Source organism: Mastomys coucha, unplaced genomic scaffold, assembly GCF_008632895.1.
Source record: "Mastomys coucha isolate ucsf_1 unplaced genomic scaffold, UCSF_Mcou_1 pScaffold6, whole genome shotgun sequence".
NCBI lineage: Eukaryota > Metazoa > Chordata > Mammalia > Rodentia > Muridae > Mastomys > Mastomys coucha.
In genome coordinates this window covers 21,552,611-21,576,217 of record NW_022196912.1, presented here as the reverse complement: position 1 = coordinate 21,576,217, position 23,607 = coordinate 21,552,611, and the positions used below count along the sequence as shown (strand labels likewise).

At 45.2% G+C, this 23,607-nt stretch overlaps 1 long non-coding RNA gene across 1 annotated transcript in view; it reads left to right on the top strand.

The window, feature by feature from the left end:
* The window catches only part of LOC116080691, a 17,678-nt gene extending 1,342 nt beyond the window's left edge, over positions 1-16,336 (top strand). The window contains exons 2-3 of the long non-coding RNA XR_004114545.1: positions 15,702-15,742; positions 16,268-16,336. This is a non-coding gene — a long non-coding RNA (uncharacterized LOC116080691). The remainder of the gene's footprint in view (positions 1-15,701; positions 15,743-16,267) is intronic.
* The last annotated feature ends 7,271 nt before the right edge of the window (positions 16,337-23,607 follow it).

Below are 23,607 nucleotides of genomic sequence, written 5' to 3'. Positions count from 1 at the left end.
GTGTGAGTGAGCCCTGTCCGAGGCCCTGACGGGTGTGAGTGAGCCCTGTCCGAGGCCCTGACGGGTGTGAGTGAGCCCTGTCCAAGGCCCTGACAGGTGTGAGTGAGCCCTGTCCAAGGCCCTGACGGGTGTGAGTGAGCCCTGTCCAAGGCCCTGACTGGTGTGAGTGAGCCCTGTCCGAGGCCCTGACGGGTGTGAGTGAGCCCCATCTAAGCTATTGGAGGCAGATCATTGGATACGTCTCTTTGGTTCAATGCATATCCTTTCCTCCCTTCAGACTCAGAACTCCTCAGACAGACTCATAGCTCTAGCACCCCTGGCTCTGCCGCTCACAGGCTGTAAATGATGAGACTCAGCTTCTATACTTCCATAAGACATCCCCTTCGCCTTAAGTGGGAAGATTATAAAGAACCAAAGGATCAGGGAGTTTGCTGTGAGACTGTCTGCCAGGAATGTCAGAAGCTACACCCGTGAATTCTCACCTACGTGATATTGTAAACATGAGCTACACAATGGACACTCCGTGTGTCAGGTGAGAGGTTGGGCGGCTCAACCCTACACAAAGCACTATAGGCAACTAAGGAATGCTGAGAGTGGGAGAACTAACTGTCCCCAGGGAAGAGCACAGCAATTGGTTATCCACTAATACCAAATCTGAAAGCCCCGAAAAATCTATGTATAAACAATAGTACAGTCAGCTGCTTATATTTATGTGTTTAGGAATACATATATACTCCTACATGCACACACACACACATACACACACACTCACATACATGTATGCAACAGCAATTAATGAAAAAGAGGCCATGCATTTGAAAGGGAGCAAGGAGAGATGGATATGTGGACAGGAGGAAAAGGGAGGGAGGAATGATATAATTATACTCTAATCTCAAAAAATTAAATAATTAAAAAGAAATCCCACCTCTCTTTTTCTCCCTCTTCCATGTGTTCACATGGGTATGTGCATGTGGAGGCCGTGGGTGATGTCCAGTGCCTTCCTCAGTGGCCCTCCAACTTTATTTTTGTGTCAGGGTATCTTCCTGAATCCAGAGCTCTTTGATTTGGCCACGATGGCTGACTACTGAGCCCCAGGATCTTTCAGTCTCCTCTTACCCCAGTGCTAGGCCTGGGGTTACACATGCACACCACAACACCTGACGGCTTAAATGGGTGCTGGGAATCTAAACTCAAGACCTCATGCTTGTGTGGCAGGTGTTTTACCAAATGAGTATCTTCTCAATATCCCCATTTTTTTACATATATAAATAAATCACATTATACATGTAAATTACATTATTTATGTAAAATAGTTCTGACATTATATTTGTATGCATATGAGCATACAACATTATATGTATGTACATATATATTATGTTGGTACTATCTCTCTGGAAAGAGAGCAAGTTCTACTTTCCCTCCTTCATTATAATTCCTTTGTATTAGGAGATAATCCACTCCATGTATGCATATTGTCTCAGCCTTATCACATCCTAGATATTCTATTGACACATAAGCTCTCAGAGGTGAGGGACTTGCCTCTTAAAACCACAATCCCAGCATGCAGTAATTGTATCATGTAAGTATTGAGATAAATTGGATTTAGGTTGCTGGGGCCATTACCAATCTTTGGACATAGTCAGAACATAGTAAACACCTAAGATTTGCCAGCATTGGCTCCTTGTCCTGTAAGAAGGTGTCCCATAAGAATGATGGGAGGCCTGGGTGTCTGGCAGACAGCTATGTGCCCCTTCCACTGAGAGCAAGAGCACTAACAAGAACAGAATGAAAGCAGAGCCTAGGGCTGGGGTCTTCTAGGGAGGGGAAAGCAGTACGTTGTGGGTACTGCTTATGCTGAGCGTGTGATGACTCTGGGATACGGGAATGACTGCTGTCTCAGACCCTGGGAATGTAAATAGCATCAGGCCTGCTGATAGCTTAGTTACCCAAGATATGTATGTCTCTTCCCTTTATCATGTCTGTGTGCTGAGGTCACATAATCTTGCTTCTCTGGGGAGAAGGTGTTAGGCTGGGCTGGCAGCATGAACCACCAGCTCTGGTTTCGGACCTGCAGTTGATTTGGAGGAGTCCAGAAAGAAAAAGAACACTCTGAGCCACGAACATACCTGAGTGTCCACTGCATTCAGAGTTCAGTAATTCTGGGCCTCCCAAAGGGTAAGTTGGGTCTGGAGGCAGCCATCAAATCTCCCTTCTGTGAGTTATGACCAACTGCTGGTTAGCAAGGAAAGTCTTAGGCTTCACCAAATGGAGGTATCCAGCTCACTCAGGTAGCAGTGAACCTGACCAAGGGCCAAGAGCCTAGAGAGGTCTCTAGCACTTGGACATGGTGAAGAGAAGAAGGCAGCACCTCATAAAATAATTTGGTTCAGAAATTGGAAGTCTGGGTGACCTCAGGAATCCAAGGCCCGAGTACACAGGTTGGGGGACTAGAAAGGATTGGTATGGGGGAAGAGAGCCTTTGAAGAGGGAGACTGAAGCTAAGGGAGGAAACCAAAAGTGGTAGACTTGATGAGAGTTCTAAGCCTGTGCCTCCCACAACCTCCCAGCCCCTTCTCTGCTGACCCTTGTTGGTGATTCAGAGAACTAACCTCATGGCCTCTTTTACAGGGAATGAAAGCCAAGGTCCCTTCACATAAAGGGAATGACCCAAGGACTCATTGGCAGCAGAGGCAGAGTTAGGAGAAGTGACTCATGAAGCCTGTCTCAGGGTCCTCCTCCACTCATGCTGAGAGGGCAGGTGCTTTGTGGCAAATGTAGAGTGGGGCCGGAAGGCTGCCAAGTCCAGGACCATGACAAAGCACATCAGAAAGGCACCACAAGCAACCAGCATGCAGATATCAGTGTCTTAAAAGATGGCAAAGGATTTCGGGGTGAGAAAGATTAGACACAGAAGGGTAGACTCATAGAGGTGCTAGATCATGGTCTATGTGGAGAACTTTGTTAGGGTAAATGTTGTAACAGGAATGTTGATAAAGTTGGACTCTCTACTTATATAGTGTTTCCTCTCATTAGCCTGTGAGTCTTGAGGCAGCATCTATGTGTATCCATCTTTTAGACCTTATGGCTTGATCCCTAAGCTGGTAAAGAAATGAATGAATGAATGAATGAATGAATGAATGAATGAATGAATGAATGAATGAATGGATGGATGGATGGATGGATGGATGGATGGATGGATGATCCAGTGAATAAATGATTGTCAGAAGGTTCCATGTAACAGCAGCCCTGGAGCTCTATCCTGAGCCCTGTCTCTTTCCAGTTATGAACTTAGAGCTAGGAGCTGAAAAAAAAGATAATGACAGTACTCACTTCATACAGCTGTGTCAGGACTGAGCAAGATCAGACATCTACAGTACACAATAAGTATTCACTATTTCTAGGATGGCCATCCTTACAATGCACAACCAAGGAGGAGTCAAATTAGATGAGCCTGAAGAATGGCTCACAGCACAGCTAGATGCTTAGGCTGAGATACGGTTTGTCTATTTCCTTTCTTACCCCCACTTTATCCTCCCTTCCTAAAATGTTTGCAATTTACTAATCATCTGTATTTGAAGCTCAATGCCAATCTCCAGACTGTCCTGTAATGTGAGCCCTAGTTTAGAGATAGCCTGGGCAGGAAGCATACCTATCCTACCCTTTTTCTTTCTCTTGAGAGGTGTATTTTAAACTTCATAGCATCTAGAATTAGCATGTCAACTGGCACCATTCAGTGATAATGGCAGCCATACCATGCATGTGCTCCTCCAGACCATCTTGAATAGAACAACAGGACAGGTTGCTGATGGTCACTTCCATTCCTGAACATCTCTCCTCCTTGTTTGGGCAAAGTAAGAGGAGGTAGCATAAAAGCAGGCAGTGGATGCCTGATCCATAGTTGGTGTTATGTCTCTCAAGTAGGTGAACTCTTCATGAGGAAGACTGGATATTTACTAGGTGCATGCCATGCAACAAAGACTAGGCTTGGCATTTAGGGTAACGTGGACCTATGAAACAATCTGATGACAGTGCCCTCCTTTGGCACTGGCCATTCCCTCTCCTTTACCTTACTTGGAAAACTATGAGTCTTCCCAGATTGGTCCTCCCTTCTTATAGGAGCCAAGTTGTTGAGCCAATGCTGACATCAGGAGACCTTGGGTCTTGTCCAGGTAGTATCCTTTGGGACTGTCTTTCTCATGTGACATGGGTCTCATGAGTCGTCTACCTTCTGACTCTCTGAGTGTGGTTCTCACCCACTGGGGAACCCCTTATCTTTGGATTCCTGAGAGGGCCAACTGCATCCTGAAAATGCAACCTCAGAATATCTGATGGCCATGTATCTTCCTTGGTGATCTGGAGATATCACATGAAAGAAGCCCTGGGGTTCTAAGTATGAATCAACACAGATACTATATGAAAGGCATTTATAAAGACGTGAAAGAAACAGTAAGTCTTGTAGTTAGACTCATATCATCATGGGACAGCTCAAAGTCACCTACAGTTGCCTATGATTGCCTATGCTTGGCTATGGTTGCCTATAGTTGTCTCTGGTTGCCTAGGATACAGGCATGTAGGGTGTTTTAGCACTGAATCTTCTCTATCACTTTGCTCATTATTGTGACAAATTACCTGGCAATTTAAGGGAATAAGGATGCCATGCGGCTGCCAGTTTGAGAGTATAGTCCAGCTATACTGGGAAGGTATTGTAGTAAAGCTGTCTCTAGCTGTGGCAGCAGGAGTGTAAGATGGTGAACAACAGTGCTTAGCTCACAATCTGCATTTTATTCAGCCTAGTACCCCATTCCACAGATTAGTACTACCCACACTGAGGATAGCTCTCCCATTCTGAGTAACAGCCTCTCAGACACTCCCAGAGCTGTGTCTGCTAGGTGATGCTAAAGCCCATCAAGTTAACAATGTGGACTATCCATCACATCTCCCAACCAGCAATGAGCGAGAACCTGTGTTCAGAGAATCCAGTGGGCTTTTCAGGGAAACAGTTATGGTAAGATACAGAAGTTACAGGCTAGGAGAATAATTCTCAACCTGCAGGTCGAGACCCCCCCCTTGGGGGTTGCATATCAAATGTCCTGCATATCAGATACATTATGACTTATAACACAATTACAAAATTACAGTTATGAAGTAGCAATGAAATAATTATGTGCTTGGGGGTCACCACAACATGAGGAGTTGTATTAAAAGGTTGCAGTTTTAGAAAAGTTGAGAACCAATGGGATAGGACTTAAGTGCACATAAATTTGAATACAGGACCACATAGAAGACCTCCTAAACAGACAGACTTTAACAATGAGGGGAACTGTTGCTATTGGAGGGAGTTAGACAGAACGAGGCAAGAGAGAGCCAGAGCATTTTCTAGGACTGGTCATGACAATGTCTACAAATATCCTGAGGGCTTGCTGCCTAGCCGAAAGAATTATTGAGAGAAAAAGAGTCTCCCAGTACTATGCAGATCTTCAGGGATTAACAAATGTTTGGGGAGCAGGGGTTGGGGAGATGGCTCTGTGGATAAGAGCACTTGTTCTGCAGGCAGGAGAACCTGAGTTTGAAGCCTTGGCACCACAATAAGGCCAGGAATGGCAATCTGTAACTCCAGCACTGTGAGGTAGAGACAAGTGGGTCCTGAGAACTCACTGGACAATCAGCTAGCCAAAAAATAGCAAGGACACAGCTCCGTGAGAGATCTTCTTTCAAGGCAATAAGACATGGAGAAAAAAGGAAAATACTTAGTGTTCTGTTCTGTCTTCCTCATGGGTGTTCATGCATGCAGGCACCAAAGTGTACATGCGCTCACACACACACACACACACACACACACACACACACACACACACACACATTTTCCTATCAGTTACCATTTTGAGGAAGGTTGAAAAAATTAATTCTGGCCTCAAACAAGGGAATAAAAGTAGTTAAAAATAACATCCTTGATATATTATATTCATAGCAGAATGAGCCCAGATATATTAAATAGATATTGTTTAAATTATAAGTTAAGTTTTGGGCCGGGCAGTGGTGGCTCATGCCTTTAATCCCAGCACTTAAGAGGCAGAGGCAGGCGGATTTCTGAGTTCAAGGCCAGCCTAGTCTACAGAGTTAGTTCATAGAGAAACCCTGTCTCAAAAAACCAAAAAAACAAAAAAACAAACAAACAAACAAAAAAAACAGTTATGGCTCAGTTGGTAGAATGGTGTCCTAACATGCACAGAGACTTGGGTTCAACTCAAAAACCCACATAAAACTTGGTGTGGCAGCACACACCTATAGTTTGAGCTTTCTGGAAGAAGATCAGACATTCAAGGTCATCCTTGGCTACTTGGGAAGGAAAGGAAACACATCTGGTTTGCAGTTACCCCACTAGTAACTGAAGGAGCAATGGCTAAACTCCTACTTCATGCTGCTGTGAGTTGGAGCTCTGAAGTACAGCACGTACTGAAGCAGGAGGCAATATTCATCAACTTTAGGAGCCTAGAAGAGTAAGTTAATGGGGAGGTGAAGCCCAGAAGAGCAAGAACCCCAGAGCAGCAGAGTTCCACTCTGCTGAATGCTGGATGGCATTGTACTGAGGGGGAAGGCAGGGCGTTGCCAGTGCTGAGGTATGTGGCCTCCTGCTGAAGGGTTCCCTGAAGGGAACAACAGTTCACAAGGCGCCACAGCTGCAGTCAGGAACCTTCCTTATCAGGACATCGCATCTATTCTGCTGCTCGGTTTCCTCTAAGAGGGACAGGCCAGGTCTCTGAACAGATTTGTGCAACAAAGATAGAGACCATGGGAGAAGCATGAGATGGGCAGCCATGCAGATTTGCTTGCCTTCCTTGGGTTTCGGGAAGCCATTGCCTTGGCCAAAAACCAAGGATAGCCTGTGAATGGTTTGGATCCTTTGTAAGGGCAGCTGGCCTTGGAGTGTCTTCATTTCCTCCCCAGCATAAAAGATGGCAGGCATCACTTAATAGCTAAGGTAGTGGTCAGTCTGCTTTTCCAAAGCAGAACCCGGGCAGTTGTACACTTCTTTGTGTTGCTTGGTGTTCTGTTGTTACAGAGGGATACATGTGCCCTTCTGTAGTTAATGTAGACATCTATTTTTCTTTGCAGTGGAGTTTAATAATTCCAGTCCTGATTAGTGTTGGTGCCTTAGGGCTCTGCCAGTGTAAAGCGAGCTGCCAGTAGCAGCCTGGAGCCGGTTACTTCAAATGCCCTTCTTCACATATGCTTAGTAGAGAGTTACTTGTCTGAATCTCCATTTCTTTTCTTTTTCTCCCCTCTGCTTTAAAAATCTCTATTTCTATAATATGAGAGCACTGGGCTAGATCAAATCCCAGATGCTCTCTCAACGGCCTTAGGCTCTAATTAGAGACTCTACTCCAGTTTTTACACAGTATGGAAAGACTGGTGACCTAGTGATCTTGCTAGATGATGTCCATGAACTCATTGCACAAAATTAGTGTGCACTCCCACATAGTCTTATTCTTCCTTTGTCTTTTGTGTGTGTGTGTGTGTGTGCTTGTGCATGTAGAGGCTAGATGATGGTCTCAGTTACAATTCTTCTGTCTACTTTGTTGGAGGTTTGTGTTTTAGACAAGGTCTTTCGTTGGTCTGGAACTCACAAAGTAGGTTAAGCTGGCTGGCCAGTAAGCCTCAGCCCAGGGATTACAAGTGTGTACCACCTTGCCCAGCTTTTAAAAATGTGAGTCCTGGGGCTCACCCACAGGTCCTCATGCCTGCAAGGCATCTCCCAACCCGATATTATAGACTGATTGAAGAGAAACTTCAAAAGTATGGCCCCTCCCTCAGGTTTTTAAGGTCTCCTTAAGAAAAGGCATTGTTGCATAGATACTTGAGAATAATTTTAAAGGAGAAAATGTGTATTAATCAATATATATTGGAGCTCTTTGACAACAAAGGTCTTTGCTACCTTGCATGAGTAGGAGAGATAAAGTTAATACTAAAGAGCTGAGAGCAATAACATTTATTACACAACTATATGATTCCAAATGGGATTTAAGCACATACATAGTTAGTTTATTTTGCACATAATATAGAAATAATGGGCCAAGAGAATGCTTAGCACTTAGCAAAAACATTATTTTTCTCTCTATCTTTAAAAGAGATTTTAGGCAAATTCTTTATTATGCATTGCCTATGATAACAATCAAAGCCAAGATGGAGGAGCTCAGTGGGGCTCAATGGGGTCCTGAGTTCATGTAATAGTTGAGCACAGCTATGTGTGTTTAAAAATGAAACCCAATGCTGAGGTAAGTGGGGAGAGATAAATGGATCCCAAAATCTGCTGACTGAAATGGTGAGGTCCAGGTTCAGTGAGAGACCCTGCCTCAAAAAATAAGAAGTAGAACAGAAGAAGACTTCTGCTGTCAATCTCTGGGCTCCACATACACATGGGTGCATGCATCTGTGCATATGTATGTGCACACACTCATGTGCACACACATGCTCACACACACACACAGACAGAGACAAATGTGTGTGTGTGTGTGTGTGTGTGTGAGTGTGTGTGAGAGAGAGAGAGAGAGAGAGAGAGAGAGAGAGAGAGAGAGAGAGAGATATTTAGAAAAATAAGTACCCGCTCTAGCTGTCATGGTAGCTATCACAAGTCTGGCCAAAGGCTGAAGCTCAGTTGCAGCTATCCCTAGAATAAACCACTCAGTGCTCACAGAGGCCTCAGGCTAGGGATTTTGCCAATACTGCCCAGAGTCAGAGCCTCAGGGCCTAGCTGCCTTTGCATCACTGCCAGTCCTCAGCAAAGAAGGCCATTTCTGAGCCCATCCTCTGCAAGTAGGCAGAAGTCCTGTGGCTAGCTCTTCCTAATGGCCTAATCTCGGGAGCTGTTCCACAGACAGGGAAGGGGTCACAGGGGCAGGTCACCCAGAAAGGGTGTTTTCAGTCTTGCCTTTTACTCCATCGCGCCTCTATATTCCTTTCCGGGCAACCTCAGTCAAGGCACCTACTACTTTTACAACCACATCTGGTACAAAACATGCAGTTCTGAAATCTCAGCTTCCACCAGAAGCAGCTATCATCTGGGGCGGTTCAGAAATAACACACCTATTTAAAGATGGGCACATGGCATGAAGACATGCTGAGGCTCACCAGAAACTATGTTCAGCTGGCATGCCGCTCACTTCAAATGTCTTTCCCATACTCTCCTCCTCATTTAAATAAGTGAAATATAAATTATGTCTATTTGAAGTTATCTTACAAATGTTCTAAAAGGTTTCTTATTTGGTTTCTTGTTGTGCTTAACACTGAAAATGAGAGCTTTCTCCATATACATAAGTTCACATTTTATAAAAAGATCTTTTTTTATAGGAAAAAATTAAGCAAAAATGGACTTGATTTCTTTCCAGAAATGGGAATTGCTTTATTTTCTTTTGATATTTTAAACATACAGTGTATGCTTGGTGGAAGAAAAATACCCATCCATACACAGGACACACATATTTGTCTCTTAGTCTTGGTATCATATAATAGTCACTTGGGAATTTGTTTTTAAAACCCAAGGCCTGAATCCCAGCTGGAGAGATTGACCTGGGCTTGGAAATTATGACTTTAGAACTCCCAGAGTATCTAGAGCTAGTCTCAGGAAGCATTGACTTATATAAAGGCATAAGAGTATGAACATCACCTACACACCGTTCCTTGGATATGACCCCTCTTGGTTTGTAGTGACACTAATGGAGTTAGTGTGAATTGTGGTGACCTGATCAAAGAAAGGAGACAGTGGAACCTACATGTGTCAAGAGCACCAGTTTAGATGGAACAGGTTTCTAGTCCTGAAAGAGAGCACCATCTCACGGTCCTCCTTCAGGAACATGTTTCCCATAGTGTGTGTGTGTGTGTGTGTGTGTGTGTGTGTGTGTGTGTGTGTCTAGCACTGCCTGTCCTTGCTTCCTATAACCCCATGGAGGCCATCAAAACAAACATGCAGTCAGCAGGTAGACTCTGTAAGTCAAGACTCAGAGTAACCAAAATGGGAGGGTGTGGTGATGATACCGAAATGTGGGGAAATCTGCAGAGGCTCCAGAGCACAGGTTCATCTTCTTCAGCTCTCCCACACACACCCTCCATACAGAATGCTGAGCCAGACCCAGAGTCTCTTCTGTGATGAGAATGCTGGTTGTCTCAAGGCAAGGATGATGACTGGAAGGTCCAGAAACCACAGACAAAAGTGTAAGCATCAGAGGGGAAGGGAGGTGGCCGGAGGTGAGCTGGGAAAAGGAACAAGGCAAGTGATAGGTATCTCTCGCCTCTGTTCTCCCTGGCTGCCAGGAGCCAGCAACCTGCTCATCAAGATTAAGCCCTTCAGCTCTTTCACTGTTCAGTGGTCTTCCTGCATTGGAGTAGAGTGCTATTGACTGAGGCCCACAGGCTTCATCCTCTTGGAGGGCCACACAAGAAGGGGGGAAGTGTGTTAAGTCATTTAACATAGTCGCCACGCAGCCTGACTGTGTAAAAACATCCTTTAAATGTCTCTTTATTAATCTCAGATCCTTTGTTAATTTCCATTTTTGTCCCCAGAAACTCACTCCTAGCTGTCAAATTAAATGCTCAATTCAATTCAGCCATGTAGTTAGCAGCCACGGCCACCTTTGAGGGTCAGTGGTCCAGCATACTTTTGAAGTCATGGATAGCCACCATGTTTCAAGTGAAGTCACACAGAGCGTGCGTCTTCCTGGGTAGGGTGTGGCAGACATGGTTGGCACTGCTTTGGCTGTCATTCCCTTGTTTGTCAGGCCAAAAGAGATGTCCCCAGGAACCAGCAATGAGTCATGACTGAAGAGGCCTTTTAGACATTTTGCTTCTATTTGCCTCTTTTCATAAAAGTGTATACCATCAGTATTCTGTCTCTGTCTCTGTCTCTGCCCATGTCTCTCTCTATCTCTCTCTCTCTCTGTCTCTCTCTCTCTCTCTGTATGTGTGTATGTGTATGTATATGTCTTTCTATGAGACCCCAAGAACCAACTTCCACTCTCTGCAGGATATCAACCCCAAGGAAGATAAATGTTTTAAGTTATAAGAGAGATTTTTGCTTATGCTAATGATTTGCAGTTGTCATCTGACCCTGTTCTGGCTTGTGAAACAAGAAAAAAAAAATCCTGTTTGAGGAAGACTTTCTAAATGAGATGTCAATGAAGACTGCCTTAAGGGTTAACATTCTGTTAAACAGGCAGGATATGGAATCACCTGGCAGACAGGCCTGGGGAGAGAGATATAGATTAGGTTAACTGAGATGGGAAGGCATTTTCTGAGGCTGGACTGAATTGTTCTGTGTGTTACGACTCATGAAAAAAGTAGTTGAGCCCCAGCATTCGCCATCCTCTGTTTCTTGAATGTGGACACAATTTAAGCAGCCACATCAAGCACCTTCCACGTGACTTTCCCACCGTACTGCACTTTCTGCTCTCTGAGGCAGCACACACCAGCCATTCTTGTCAGGCAAGAAGACAATGACAGCAACAAGACAAGTTACTAACACAATGACCTTTGGCACTTACTCACTTTCACTTTGGGGGTCTCCGGTGAGGTCTTGGAATTATGGTCGCCATCTTGTGACCATGTGAGGACGGATGGGAAGAACAGTGGAAACCTATGCTCAGCTGAAGTCATTGGGTTGACTTCACTTGAAACAATTGTAACTACTGTCTGCGCCAGACAGCGCTAAACGTGAGAGAATTTATTTGTGCTTCAGTTCATTCCTGGTTGGGTTTTTTGGGACTTACAACTTAAAGCCTCCTAACTGATGATAAATGGAGTTTCTGTTGCTAAGAAAGGATCTTTGGTTTTTAGTAGAGCATACACGGAGGCAGGCTTGAACCTGAAAGGAAGCAGGACAGCAGCCTTGGTAGGACTGCCAACATTAATGGGTGATGTGGTTCAGCATCCGGAGAGCAGCAGCCTCGGAGGCTGTGCTCCGTTACCTGCACTGCCACTGCCATATACAGGCTCCCCTTTATGCCAGAGCTCCACAGGAAAGTGAAAGAAGTTTTTTTTTCTTTTGAGTCCTTGTATCGTACAAAATAAATGAGCAAGGATGACAGGAATTTTCTAGCTCAGAGTAGTTTTCTGGGAACACTTTCCCTCAGATAAAAGCTCTTTTGTTCTTGTATCTGACCCTGTAGATCAGGGACTTAGGCTATGCACACCCTCAGCAAAGAGCCCTCCCTACATCCTCCCTGTACACACTCCTTCAATGCCCTCTCTTAGCACCTTTTATTTTTCTCTACCCTCACCAAGAATGCCTTCAGCATAGGGAAGATAAGGCTGAAGGCCTAGCCACACTGAATGCTGGGCTTCCAATTTTGTAGTCGTGTCTTCCATGAGAAGCCAGGTCCTAGCGGTCAAGTTGAGGTGTTGTTGAGCAAAGACACAGGGTGTGGAAGTTGAAACAGATCTTTTGTGTAAGGGGTTCACAGAGGTAAAGATGTTCCAATGATTGGCTTCACAGAGATGGGCCAAGGATCTTTCCAGCAATGGCAAGATGTGGCTGATGCTAGGACTCCCAGCTCAGTGACCCCTGTCCCTGCGGCCTAGGTCTGCACTCAGGTATGCTGTGCCAGGATGCCTGAACTATATCACGTACAGCTGCTATCATTTGTGTATTGGAGAGGTTAAATTGTAAGCCTCTCAAAAGCTGAGATCTTGACACACCCACCTGGAATCCTAGGCGGCACACATATCCACACCTACCCCCCTAGGCCCCTGCCTGAGGCTTCCAAGGATCATTCAGCTGATTCCTAAACAGCTGATGTAGTGAAGAGCCCAGAGGCAAAGCCATGGGCTACTGAGAGGTGTGAGAAAACATGGACCTCTGTGTGTGTGTGTGTGTGTGTGTGTGTGTGTGTGTGCGCGCGCGCGCGCGCGCGCGCGCGTGCGTGCTGCTTTGTCTTGCTTGTTTTTAAAAGGTTTACTGCTAAACTGCCCTAGCTTAATGTGTGGAAATGTTCACAGTATCCACAGAACTCAGGTCCCTGCTTGCATACTTACATAAGTATCAAGGTCAGAATCATGTGACCCCAAGGCTAGAAAATGCTCTATATTTCAGACTCATCTTCAACTTTCATGTAAATGTTTCTTTTGTTATTGGTGTTTGTTAGTTTTAAGACAAGGTCTTCATATGACTCCCTGTGTATGTAGCCCAGGCTGGCTTCTAACGCCACATTCTTCAGTCTCATGCTCTAGAGGGCTAGGATTACAGGCATTTACCACCCACCAGGCCTGGTAACTGCTTCCTTTGAACAAAGCCTCCATTTAGCCAAGGCAGAAGTTGATAAATGAGTAGACGCTGCCTTACATCTGAGTCAAGAGCCTTGCCACCCTGCTTTGCCTGTTCTTTGCAATTCTCTGCACTGGAATTTCTTTTCTAGGCACTCCCCAGTCTTCTGCCTGCTGTGCTAGGCAATGAGGAAAACAATTTACTTGTGTGCTTTTGATTCTCTAGATATTAGCAGGGAAGGAATAGCTGTGGTGGAAGGACAACATTAAGGGACACAAGATCATAAACAAAACAATATTAAATACTTTGCTGTAAGCATTTGGTAGGCTGTGAAGAGAGGAGAGAGCTAAGAGCCACTTCCATGGCCAGCAGGTTGGTTTCCACCACCCCCCACACACACACACACTACCTGATCAGTTCTACAAAATTCTCTTCCATTTTGTTTTCTCACTAGTTATATCAAATTATTGTATGATCATATTAATTAGAATTATAGGCTTGGCTGAGGAAGTCTCAGGCCCATCTTCTAGTTCTCTGATAAAACCCTACATGCGTAGAATGAAACCGAGGGCAGGGAGACCACGGCATGCTGTGGAAGCAGTTCTCTTGGTAAACATGAGCCCAAGCTCTGCCTGGTGCCTGATAAGCTCTGTTAATTTCGGCTGACAGAAACAGGATGCAAAAGGAATTATGCATTCTTGCTAGCTTGTATAAAAGGACGCACAATCCAGGTATTTTGTTTACAGGCCATAAACTTAGATGGGGCAGGTTTGGAGCTACTCTAACTCATTTCCCAGCCATATGTCCCTTGTTACTTGCATTTTTCTCTGGCCGCATGCTCATGGTCCATCTCCCGTTATGGAGGCCTCGTCCAGCCTCTGTATCTTTTCTTCTTCCATTTTGTCTCTCCTGAGACCCCCCAACTCAATTCTCAAGTCCCACCTTTCTCTTTCTTCTGCCCAATCAAAGGCTCTAGCCTTTTATTGGTCAATTAAATTAGGGAGGAAGGTTTACACAGCATCGTTTGGTGTACATGAAAATCTGCTCACTGAGGGCAACCAGACTGGGGAAGCAGTATCTAGCATTTAAATACGAGCAGCACCATATCAACTCCATTACAACAAGATGTGGAGGATGCCAATTCTCGCCCTACACAAGAGGAAGCTGAGATCCAGAGCAGGAAAGCACTCAAAGTGACTCACTTAATAAGACACAGCCAGGATTCACTTAATAAGACACAGCCAGGATTTGAGCTGCGTAGGCAGTCTAGGTGCACCGTGGAGGATGCTGAGGGTATCCAAGCCTCCAGGCAGAAGCAAGGCTGTGTTCCCTTTAGCAAGCTTTCCAGGGAGCAGAGGACAAACTACTGGGTCCCTGAAGCTGCAGAATAGATTAAGTACGAGCAGCAGAAGGAAGGATGGGGAGGGGTGGAGCTGGAGGAGGAAGAGGAGAAGGAAAAAGAGGGCTACTCTTCTGTTTGGGGCACACACATACCTTGTCGATTAGCAACGATGGGAAAGGACGCACACAGTGAGAGCCCTTGACAGCTTAATGGGGTTTTAGAAAAATACACATCTATATTTTTAAACTTTTTTTTTCCATTTGAACATTTTTAACTTCAAGTTCTGGACTGAAATAGCAAGTGTTTTAGATAACGCTCCTTTCTTAGGTTCCCACGTTTAGAAAAGGTCTCAGCCAGGCCTGGAGTAAAGGAAGAGGCAGGAAGACAAGCTCAGCACAGAGAGTAGGCTCTAGAATGTTTACCGAGCAGCTGATTGGACAGATAAATAGTGGGCAGATGGAAGGATGATGAGTTCGTGAACAGGTGGCCGCATGCATGCATAGAAAGACTGATAAATGGATAGGTAAGTGGACAGCTAGATGGATAATGGGTGAAAATGAGCTGAGTGGGTGTATGGAAAGGTGGACAGATGGATGGACAGATGGATGGATGGACAGACGATGGATGGATGAATGGATGGATGGATGGATGGTTGGGTGGATGGATGAGTGTGGGCAGTGGGTAGATGGATGGATGAATAAATGAGCAATTAAATAAAGGGGTTATAAGAAGTTTAAAAAAAAAACAAAAATTTACTCATACTATCCTCCTGAAATGTAAGCATAGCTCTCTGTAGAAAAATATACTCTGTTTTTGCCAATAACCATGCTCAGGGGTACAGGAAGGACTGTCAGCTTCCCATAGGTACTAACCCCATGATCAGGCCTCATGGGGTTAGCCTATGCCAACCATACAGAGAAAATGCCACTCCTGGTTCAGATCCCATCCATAGGTCACATTTACTAATTCCCGATAACAAAACAGATCACGTGCACCTTTTCTAAACATAAACTCTGTAAGGATACTATAAACAGTTGTAAGCAAACTATAACCGCAAAGCTGACAAGCATTGCTTTCAATTCACTCACATATTTCCCTCCTCTATTACAGAGAACAAAAAGACAAAGACCTAGATGTCCATCTTCCTTCAGGTAAGAGGGCAGGAGACACCATCCTAGCTGTTCCAAAGTAGCCCAAAGTCCTTACGGCAAGTTTGCTGTCAAAATAAATGGGCAAAGCTTTGCCTGTCATTTTCTCCTTTTTGTCTGGAGCGCTGATGCTGTGTCTGGAGATACAGCAAGCAACTTATGACAAAGAAGACAAATGCCTTCATCTAAGGATGCTAGAGAAGGAGATCCAAAGCCTAGGTCCCCAACAGTGTCAATAAGCTGCCATGAGCAGCTAGGAGAGGGATGAGCTAGAGAGATGGATTAGAGCCTTCTGGTACCCTCTCTCAAACATAACCCTAACATCTCTGTGCGCCTTCACATCTTAGACTTCTAAACCCCTGTGTACACAACCCCTTTGCCTGCAGCAGCCACCTGTCAGTCCCCATTAATGGGCAGGCACTGGGTGAATACTTTAAATGTAGACTTAAATGGGAGGCACTGTACAGATTCTCTAACATGCCACTTCCTGTCCCTGCTCTAGCTGAATTTTTGTCTTTCCTTCTGGAGGTTCTGTCTGCTTTTTGCAATGAAAGGCTGAGGCTAAACCTCAGTGCGTGCTACTTCCTGCACCGACTACCATGAACTGCCTGCATCTTTGGGCATCGCACTCTGAACTGCTAGGTTTGCACCCACAGCACACTACAGAGAGTGAAAAGACAGACTCAGAGGTTCATCTTCCTGCAGGTAAGGAGCCAGGAGACACATTCCTGTCTCTTTCAAAATAGCCTAACGTCTTTAGGGCAAGTTTGCCATCAAAATAAATGGGCAAAGCTTTGTCTGTCACTTAAGCCTAAGTACAGTCCCCTCCACACACAGACTTTGGGGAGCATTCAGATGGGGTGGCATCGAGCATGTGACCCAGTTATCTCCCCATTCATATGGCTTTGGTCCTTGTCCTGATGAAGCACCCCCTAGGCACTGAGCTAGCTAGCTTCACACTGACTTACAATATGCAAATTTCAATTCAGGACAATCTTACTCCTTCCCATCCTTAGTGACTTTTTCACTTAAGCTTGTCCCTCAGTTTCTCAAAGCTGTCACGTACATGCAACATGTCAACCAGCAGTGTCTCTGATGGCACTTTCTCTGCCTGAGGAAAATCATTGCTCTCTTAAATCACTGCATTGAGGAAGCCACAGGATGCTCCCAGACTGTTCAGAGTCCTGGGCGATGCTGTGTGCAGCCAGCACAGTGGCATCGCCAGAGCTGAGCCTGCATTTGTAGCCTAGCAGCTTTGGATAGAGGCTTCTCTGTGCACAGAGGGATTACATTCCTCCCTTGGTGGGAGCCTGTCTCTGGGCGCCCCTCCCCCCACACCCCTACTTGTAGGCTTCCTGGATGCATGCTTTGCTGCAATGGGGCCAGCATTTGGTGAAGCTCTTTCTCTGAAGCACAGCCTGGAGACTGAGGAAGGCCCTGCCCACCCTCACAGCCCTTCCTGATTCTCTGACCACTAAGCATGTCATCAGACAGTCCCCACCCCCACCCAGCTGACCTCAAAGGGGCTGAGGGCAGAGGGCAGAGGGCAGAAATAACTCATGAGAACCAGAAACAAAACCCCAAAAGAGCCTCACATGGAAACAGCTCAGGGAAAAAGAGTCCCAGAGAGCCTGGGCTATTAATAACATCGCTTCAGCCTTTCTTCTCCCAGAAGCAACTTAGGCCTGCTCACAGTCAGACATGTTGATTCTTGGGAAGGCCTCAGATGGCCAGGTAAAATGTGCCTCTTACCCTATTCACTAGATAAACACACCATACCTTCCTTCCCTTCCATTCTCCTGTCCATCAAAACTTCCAGGTCCTTCCTGGCCTTTAACTCCTGCAAGTAAAGAATACGCTGTCCACACAGGAGGAGTGGGAGGCCCAAAAGTTACTGGCTTTAAGGCTTTGGAGACCTGAGGACTGATCTTGTCCTTAATTGGTTGGAAGTACTGTACCTTTGTATTTACCATCATGGACCTTGGGAGCATAGAACTACCAGAATTGGTCCTATAAACTGATAAGAGACAGGCAGGCAAACAGACAGACAGACAGGGGAATGAGGAGCACAAAGAGCCATAGGATGGTCCCAAGTATTTCCCACGGACTTTGATTAACACCAGACTATTCTCTGTAGGTACAAAGGGGCTCACAATTCCACACTTTGTAGCCAACCTTCTGCGATTTGCAGGGTGGTCAAAAGTCACTCTCCTTCTGGCCAAGAAATACCATCCATCCCTCTCGAGGAACAGCAACCAAAACCAGGCTCAGATAACCTTGAACTTTCATGTAGAAGCCATCTTGACCAAAGGGAGAAGCAAGCAGTGTTTGGATTATCTAAGCAGCCATGCTTAAGAAATCTTTCCAGCAAGGAGTCGTTAGACAAAATGCATCTAGAAAGTCGGCAACCTGCCTTGAAAATGCTAAGTGGGCCTCAGGGGAAACAGCCAGAGTGCTGCCTCTGTTTCTCACACTCTTTTACGGTCCAGACATGACTTGTTTTGAATTACACACTAGGACAGTGTTTGAGGGGCTATAAATTCCTCAAGTATCTAAGAAAGTGCCTCCAGTACCTAATAGCCCAATCCATGGAACCAGACTGGCTGCCTCTCACTGACCTTAGGACAAGTTACCACTTGTTTGTGATCCAATTGTCCCATCTGTAAAATGGGTTGGTGACTATAGTACTCACTTTATTAGATTTTTTTATATAATTCTATTTATTTAAAATATGTTTTTCAATGTTAACAAATTCAGATAAATTGAAATTGTGCATCTTTTCTCATCATAATGCGAAAAAACTTAAATCAATAAAAAAACAACAGAAATTTACTGTGTTGAGCCTTTCATTTTTTAAAGATTCCATTTCTCTATTGAGTTTTTTAAATTAGATATATTCTTTATTTACATGTGATATTTCCCAGTTTCCTCTCCAAAAAAAAAATACAAAAAACAACAACAAGAACAAACCCCTGTTCCCTCCCCCCTCCCCCTGCTCACCACCCTACCCTCTCCCACTTACTGACTCTGGCATTCCCCTACACTGGGGCGCAGAACCTTCACAGGGCAAAGGGCCTCTCCTCCCATTGATGACCAACTGGCCATCCTCTACTATACACATGCTGCCAGAGCAATCAGTCCCACCATGTGTACTCCTTGGTTGGTGGTTTAGTCCCTGGGAGTACTTTATTAGATTCTTAAAAAGTATTAAAAGGAGTTCATATACAGAATTCATACAGAACAATGACAACTATTTTTAAGTGCTTAGCATATAAATTCTATGGTTATTAGTATGGGTATCATTGTTATTCTTGCTAAAGGACTTGTTCAGACTCCAAATCTGTCTGGGGCACAGTTGCTCAGAACTGTGAATTCTGTCAGAAAGGGGAAAAGAGAAAATGAGAAGCTTCTAATGGGTAGACTAAGGATGCTAGTTTACACCATTGCTTCTCCACTTCTGAGGCTCCAGTTTTAGAATTTGAGCATATAGAATGGGTTCAAAGACCAAGAATCATGAGTAGAAGCATCCTACTCCTGGGATAGCCCAAATGTAGCTACAGGTCATTCCAGACACACATGGCACTAGATACCATGCTGAGCTGCTGGAGTCAGGCACTGTGTCTCGTCTGTGTGGCCATGTGAATGTGTATGTGTTCCTAGGCTTGTGGGTATGTGTGTGCCACTATGGGCTTGTTAAAGGGTTCTGGGGCTGACACATCCTAGCAAGAGGGCTACCAAGCACACTCTCCATTTGTTTTTAAAGAGGATGGGAGAAAGGAACCAACTCCTGTGAGGGCTTTGCTCTTCCCACATCTCTGACCCAAGTGAGGAATTCCACGAAGTGTTATGTATTCTCCATTACTTGTGTAGCAAGTCAGGAGTAGCCAACATAGCGCAGTCGTGATTCAGGAGAGCCAAGACAGTGAGTGACCTTTGCTGAGATTCCCCTGTACCAGGCCCCATTCTGAGCACATTCTACCTCGTTTAAACTTCACAGTTGGTCACATGCTGGAACACACTTCCAATTCCAGCCACTTAAGAAGCTGGTCCAGGAAGGCTGCAAGTTCAAGACCCATCTGGGTCTTTAGAATGGGGGCACAGTCTGCCTGTGTCACTTAGATCTTATCTCAAAATGAAATTTAAAAACTAGGGCTAGGAATACGCTGAGCAATCCACTAGACCTAGATGCCGAGACCTCACGGACACAAACACCATCTACGTCGGTTGCAGGATGTAGAGAAATTAAGCTTGGACTGAGCTGGAGGCTTCTTTCTTGCTGGATAGCTTTCATCGTTCCAGAAGGTACTATGAAGGCTACTGGGGAGAAGGTGCTGGCAAATCTCTCCCAGCAAGGAATGCTGTGAGTTACAATCCCTACTGACAAGGCAAGGTGTGCCTTCTGGGGCAATAGTGGTACAACTGGTCATTTATAGGGGTGACCACCCACGTTCTGGCTGGGTTTGAGGGATACCCATAGAGAGAATTCATGCACAGTGTACTATAAGGCTGGTCAGAACCAATAGCTGAGGAGGTGATCAGACTTAGATAGGGACCTATTACTGTGGTTTGCTAAACAGACTTAGTGTCAAACCGCTTTCTAAGTATTCCTGCTCATGCCCCTAGGTTAGGGCTGCTCTCACCTTGATCAGAGAAATGAGCAGTTGTTCATGAAGAGTGCTGAGAAAACGGTCTCTGAGGTGGTTCATCGAGGAAACTGATTACCACCCAGCCTGGAAATCTGAATTTGACTCCTGGAACTCACATGGTCTAAGTCCTACAGGTTGTCCTGTGACTTTCACATGTGTACTGTAAAGTGTGTGTGTATGTCCTGACACACACACGTATACACACACACACACACACACACACACACACACTTAAGTGCACATACACTAAATGAATACATAAATAAATAAATAATAAATAATGCTAAGAACGAGTAATTACTTAGTCCCAACCCTAAACAAGACATCTGTATAACTCCTCCCACAGCTCATGCACATAACAGAAGAGAAGGCAGAAAGAATGTAAGAACTGGTAGACTGGAAGATGGGCTGTTTTCTGGGCATAACATGACTAGACCTATGAACTCACAGCAGCAGTAGCTAGCTGTGTTAGATTGGGCCTATGAGCATTCCATCATGGGTTTAGGAAGTGCTCATACACTAGAAGCTATCAACTGTTGGGGCAGAGGGAAGCAGATTTCTCAGTGGTCTAGTCATTGGCAAGTTGCCCTGGGCCCAGTAAATAGCCCCCCTCCCACCCATGTTCATGCAGACAACCCCAACTAAGTGTAGTAGACATGCACACGCACACACATACAAAAACATGAAAGTAGGAGAGGAACTTCTTAGGGAGAAGAAAGGGTTCGGCAAAAGGGGAAGAAAGTAAGAGAAGATAATGGGGGGGGTATAATCAAAGCACTATAGATGTATATTAAAAACAACATATGTCTATATAAAGATAGGGTTAAGTCTACAGACCAATGGTAGAGAACTTGGCTAAGCTGCAAGAGCTTGAGGGTTCAGTCTCTAGTACTAGAAAACAAATAGACAAAGGCTCCCCTGGAAGTCTTGTGAGACAGCATAGTGATTTAATGGCTTGCCCAAATAGACGCAGCTGGGATTTGGAGCCAGAGCATCTGAGTCCCAAGTCTTGGTCTAACCCTCATGCTCTCACCCTCCCAGCTCTGGTGAGGTCAGGGAGGGGAGGACAGTTACCTCAAAAGACTCAAGAAGAGTTTCAGCCAGGGCCACAGAAGGCTCCTCTGGAGAGGCCTTCAAAGGACAGCAGGGAGTTTCACATTGCCATTTCCTCTCTTTGTAGCTGCTGCTCCTAGGTCCATTTCTTCTGGATTCTGGCCCCCATTGAGGCTTTTTACCTTTGGCTGTTTCCTGGTACAGAGGAAGAGGGGAGGATATTGTAATCACCTCCACTGTAGAGGACTCCTCTCTCCCATAGACTCCATGGTCAAAAGCTGTGGTAAACATTTTTAATCACAATCCAGGGTTTCTACCCTGCCTTTGAGCATTTACTTCCCAGACAAAAGATATACAACATTTATTATTTATAATACGCTTTAATCAGCACTAGGGATGGGCAGATATCTACCCTCTAAGCTATTAGAATCTATTTTTCCTATGGATAACCCTGAGTTATTACTAACTATGCTTCCTTCGTCTGAGCTGCTGTTAACTTCATCGGCCTGCCCTCAGGGGATGCTTTCATGGCTCACCTAACCCATGGCAGCCTTCCCTCCGTTCACTTTCTTCACCCCCTCCCCCTCCCCTTCCCCCTTCTCCTCCTTCTTCTCCTTCTTTCTCCCCCTTGTGGTTCTCTTCTGACCCCACAAGCCCAGGAAACCTAACCCCCACCTATGTCTCTTCTGCCCAGCTACTGGCTGCCAGCATCTTTATTTACCAATCAGAAATAACTTGGGGGCAGGGTCACAGAGTGTCACTTGGGTCTGCAATGCAGACTCTCATATCTTGAGGGCCTGCACTTAGCATTACAGTGCACAGAAAGATTAAACCTCGGCACAAAGCAGACCCTTCTTACACCATGTCTTAAGAGACCCGAGAGATGGGGAAGATCCAGGGACATGGAAGGTTGTATTTATTTTATTTTATAGTTTATTTTTCTAAGTTTACATCGTCTTTCTAGAAATGACAGTGACAACTATGGGGTTGCCTAGTCACATAACCTATAGCAAAAAAAAAAAAAAATGGGGGGGTGCCTCATGAATGGTAAGTACAAGATAGAACCATCCCATCTTCCCTCAGGAGGGAGCTTAGCAAAGAGGGAAGTCATGGAAGGGGTGCCAGGAACTAAGCTCAGAAAACAAGTCTGTTGTGTGAGTGAGGCTCCCCTGTGGAAAGGGTTAGGCCCTCAACAAGGTCACTGCTGTCGTCACTGTGTTGGCTCCTTGTCTTGTTGCTACAGGGAAATACCTGGAGCAGCAGCTTAGGGAAGGGAGGGTTTATTTTGGCTCACAGCTTGGGGATAGCATTCATGATGGTGTGTATGCACTAGGAAGCCGGGGATCCTGTGGCTTGATCTTGAGGCCTCAGGTCACACTGCATCTGAAGTCAAGGAGAAGGGGCAATGATGGCTGTCATTCAAGTTGCTTTCTTGTTTTGTTATTCTCAGCCCCAGACCCCAACCTATGAAACAGCACCACTCACATTTAGGATGAGTCTTTCCACCATCAATCTCAACATGTCCAGAGACTGGTTTCCATGGTGATTCTACAGACCGTCAGGTTGACAAACCAGATCACAGTCACCATTGTGGGGACCTTTTGAGGTTCTGGTGCCTTCTGATCCCAGTCCTCCCGAGACTGTGGAGCAGCTCACTTGTCCTCTAGATTTACCTCCTATCCCTGCTCCAACTGTATTAGTGAAAAATTTGGGCACCAAGCAACAGAAACCAGCTTGGGCTAATTTATTAAGGAAAATGGCCATTTGGAAAGAGACTAGACCATGTTCAGAATCATGGCAAAAGCTGAATAACAAGCCCCATGCAGAAACTGAAGCTGCCAGAGGCCAGTCCAGCTCATACCAGAAGAAACCTGCGGGATGTTCCTATAGCCCCCCACTGCCCACTGCCACACTGGGCTTTTTATTGGGGAACCCTTGTGTAACTTAAAAATTTTTAACCTTAATTTTAAGAGCAGTTTTTAAATGTTTTAATCTCTTTATTGGTGAACTACCCACCTGAGGTAGTGGAAAAGAAAGGTTATTAGGACACGGAGGAAGTGGATCTGTTTAGAAATTTTTTGTTGGGGTGGGGGAAAATAAATCCCATCTGCGCTGTCAGGAAATCACTAGTTTAGTTTATAGGTTTTAGCTGTGGCAGCTCCAACCACT